Source organism: Alosa alosa, unplaced genomic scaffold (assembly GCF_017589495.1).
Source record: "Alosa alosa isolate M-15738 ecotype Scorff River unplaced genomic scaffold, AALO_Geno_1.1 AALO_1.0_unplaced_2, whole genome shotgun sequence".
NCBI lineage: Eukaryota > Metazoa > Chordata > Actinopteri > Clupeiformes > Clupeidae > Alosa > Alosa alosa.
Window position 1 is genome coordinate 1,331,106 of NW_025962321.1, and position 4,598 is coordinate 1,335,703.

Consider the following 4,598-nt stretch of genomic DNA (forward strand, 5'->3'; position numbering starts at 1 on the left):
TTAAGCCTCACATGATGAACAAGTTGTATTATTTTCTTTATCAGATTCCTCTTCCATTCTACTCTTTAATATCTCCATATCTACTGTAAATTTAATTGGATTTACTGCTGCTTGTGTCCTTAAATAATATAAACTACTTTTTAATTTTTTATTTCATCCATACATATGAACATTAATAACTTTTCTTACATCAGCATCTTTCATAAAAATATTTAAAGACTAATTCTAGTCTATAAACCATGCTCTTTCTACTGCCATATCCATTATAAGTTTTTGACTTATTTCTCATACTGTCTTATAAATATTTTTAATTTTAATAGGAATTTTATTTATCTACTAAATACTTCCATCATTTGCCATTAACTTCTATCTCATATTATCATTTCATAAGTTTATTTTTTGTAAATCTTTAATTAAATCCTTATTAACTACCGTATAATCTCCTGTTAAAACTCTTCTTACATATAAATTAGAAGTAATAGCTTCACATGCTTCAACATTTTTTAAAATCTAAGCAGTAGTTGCTGTAGGCATAGAAGTTGTAACTAAAGAATTTCTACATCCGTAAAGTTTTAAATCTTTTCTTATCTAATCTCAGTCGCAAAGTCCACTAAATTTAACATTTTCTCAATGATCAAACTATAAAATGCCTTTCTAATACTAAGAACCTTCAAACTTCTCATATGGACCATATTTTTTAGCTAAATCTATAGAACATTTTAGTGCTCCGTAATAAATTACTTCAAAAATTGCCGAATTTAAAATTCTTGCTTCTTTACTAGTAAATTCTAAATTTAATTTAAAGAAAACATTTTGTAGCCCCTAAACTCCTATACCTATAGGTCTAGTTTTTAAATTTCATTCTTTAGCATCTTTATCACAATAAAATCCATTATCTATAACTTTATTTAAAGCATCACAACATTTATAAGCTATTTTTTCTAATTTTTCAAAATCAAATTTTTTAAAAATATTTTCATTTTCGGACTAATTTTTTACAACAAATTTTCTTAAATTTATACTACATAAATTACATATAGAAGAATATTTTCCATCTGTATATTGAATAATTTCAGTGCATAAATTAGAAGTCTTAATAGTTCCTAAATTATTCTAATTACTTTTTATATTACACTAATCTTTAAACAAAAAATAAGGCATGCCTGTTTCTAATTGAGCTATACAAATATGTCTCATCAAGTCTCTTGCTTCTACTTTTTTCTTATATCTTCTTTCTTTAACGTAATTCATGTATAAATTATTGAATTTTTCACCGTAAGATTCCTATAAACCAGGACATTCATCTTCGGACATTAAATATCAATGTTTATTATCTCTAACAAATTCCATGAACAAATCAGAGACTCATAAGCCTAGGAATAAATCTCTACATCTCATCTCTTGATTTCCTGTATTTTTTCTAAGTTCAACAAATTCATAAATATCAGCATGTCAAAGTTCTAAGTATATTGCTACACTACCTTTTCTTTTATTGCCACCTTGATCAACATATCTTGAGCTACTATTAAAGACATGAAGCATGGGAATAATACCGTTACTAGTACCGTTAGTACCTTTAATATATTGGCCTTTAGACCTTATATTAGAGATAGAAATAGCTACACCACCTGCATATTTAGAGAAAAAAGCTGTTTTTTTTAAAGTATTATAAATACCGTCTAAGGAATCACTTTCCATAGACACAAGAAAGCAAGAGGAAAGTTGTGGGAAAGAAGTTGAAGATGAAAATAAAGTAGGAGTAGCATGAGTATAGTATTGTTGTGACATTATATTATAAAATTCTAAAACTTTTTCTAAGCATTCTGATTCTATATCAGAATAATTATAGAAGAGATTAACAGCAACTCTCATTAGCATATATTGGTATCTTTCTACTGATTTATTATTTATTTTAAGGAAGAATTTTTTATAAATTGTGCAAAAGCCGAAATAGTCTAACATAAAATCATTTTTATGTAAAATAGTGTTATCAATAATATGAGAATTATTTTTTACGAAATTTAATATTTTTAGAGGAATCAATTTAATATTAGCATTCTTATGATAGTCATAAAGGTTTTGTATTGTATCTGAGAAAGAATTAGAAGTTTGTTTTTGATTTAGATTAATTATAATATTTTTGGCCAAAGTACCAAAAATTGGATTTATGGAGTAGAATGAAATAATTGTTTCTGCAGCGTAGAAAGATAATTCTTCAGTAGTAATGCCTACTTTAAGAGTTGAAAAAATTTTATCAACAAGAATAGGAATATCAATAGTTTTATTATTGTTAATTAGTTTATTATAATTAATTATTAATTTTTCTTTACTTAATAATTGTTTTGAATTATTTCTTTTTATAACCTACATTGATATTTTTAGAGATTCTTATGTTGTGTTGAATTAAATTTAATTGATTAATTTTAGGTATAAGAGATTTATTATTGGTTAGATTATATAGATCTGAATAGTATAATTTTAGATCATCAATATTTTTTATATTATTTATGTTATTTTCTAGTCATATTTTATATTTTTCATTATTAAATTTGCGTAAATATAGGGGAAATATTTTTTCATTTTTTAAGAAATTTTCTAGATTTGGAAAGTTTATTATAAAGGAAAATAAAGAAAATTTTTTTATTGAGATAATAAGGGATGATTTATGAGAGAGAATAAAATTTTCGAATATTATTAATTGGGTTTTATTTAAATAATTTATTATTTTAAAAAAATTTTTTAAATTTTTATTTTTTAAAAAAAGAAAAAAAGTTTTTAAATGATTATCATCTGAGATTAAAAGAAATTTTTTTATGAATTTATTTGAATATTTTTGTTTATTTGAATATTTTATTAGGAATAGAAGATATTTTTGTAGTTTATTATTTGGAAGGTTCTATATAAGATAATTATAATATTTTAAATTTTTAAATTTTTTAAAAAAGTCCTAAGAAATTTTTAATTTTATGTGAATATAAAAATGTGAATTTTTTTTAAATAATTTTAGAAGTTTTTTATTATGAAATTTATTTAAGTAATTATATAGGGAGGAGGGAGAGAATTTAAGAATTAATTTTTTTAATTTCTTTTTATGGGAGTAATAAATTGCTCTTAGAATAATAAAATTTTTAGTATTTATTAAATTTTTTATAATAATTCTTAGGTTAAAAAGATATTTTATTTGATTTATTTCATTTAAATTTATATCTAAGGAGGGATTATTTTTAAAATTAATATAATTTTTTATATTTAAATAGAATAAGGGGAAGAATTTAATTGGTATAAATATTTTCCGTAAAAAATATAAATATTATTATTAAGATTTATTAGATTAATAATATTATTTGGTTGTTTATTTCATTTTTGAAGAATTGAGTGATTAATATTTAGGATAGTATTATTATTTAAGATATAATTTGAAGAAAATTTATTTATATGGGTTAGAATATGTAAATTATTATTATTATAAACAAAATTTATGTACGGATCTGATATTATAATTTTATTAATTGAAGATGTATTATTATTTAGGTCAAAGGAAAGAGTTTCTATTATGGTAATAGAATTAAATTGAAGATAAATATATTTTAAGGTTATTATATTATTAACAATTATTGTATCAAATATTTTTATATTAGAGATTGAATCTAATTTATTAGTATTAATATGTAATTTTTTATTTTCTTTATTTATTAAAATAAAATTTTTAAAATTTGTAATGAGTATTATAAGTCCATTATAATAAGAAAAATCGGAAATTATTTCATTAGATTTATAATTATTATTAAAAATATTTATTAATAAAGAATTATTTAAAGTGTTTCAAAGAATTATATTAGAGATGGAAGGAATAAGAAGAATATTTGAGTTAATGATTAGAGGATTAGAATAAAAATTTAAAATTTCTATTTTTAACAATTTTTTTAAAGAAAAATTTAAATGAAAAAAAATTAAATTTTTATTATCTGAACATAATAGTAGTATCAAATCATTATATAATTTTAAGTCTATGACTTTAATTATATTATTATAATTAATTAAGATAAAATCTTTTAGATTATAGTATAATTTTAAATAATTTTCATTTATTTTTATTAAAAAATTTTTAATAAAAAAAGGATTTTTTAATTTCTTTATTATTTTCATATTTGTGTTTTTTAAATTTATGTAAAATTACTTTAATTATTAAAGTCTTGAAGATCAATATTATAGTCTACATCTTTAGGATTAATATTTAATTGGGATAAAATATTCATTATTTTAGCATGTTTATTAAGATATTTTTGATTTTCATTATAATCGTTTATGTTATTAGAAATTTCATCTATAAGAATTTGAGAAATTTCTTTATATTTTGTGATGTATGAGTAGATAGAATTTTTATGATCTTTATAATTGTAGTCTTTATTTAATTTTTGGATGTTATGTTTAATATAAAAGAGTTTTTTATCTATAGAATCATTATATTGATTTAATAAAGAGATATCTTCGGCAGTAAAGATTGAGGAATCAGAATTTTTTAAAAATAACTTTAATTTATTTAGAAAATTAGTAATCATTAGTGTTTCAATATTATTAAATGTTTTTTATCATGATCT

General features: G+C 20.3%; 1 pseudogene; it reads right to left on the reverse strand.

The window, feature by feature from the left end:
- LOC125290204 lies at positions 1-1,989 on the reverse strand (annotated as a pseudogene).
- Positions 1,990-4,598: the final 2,609 nt, after the last annotated feature.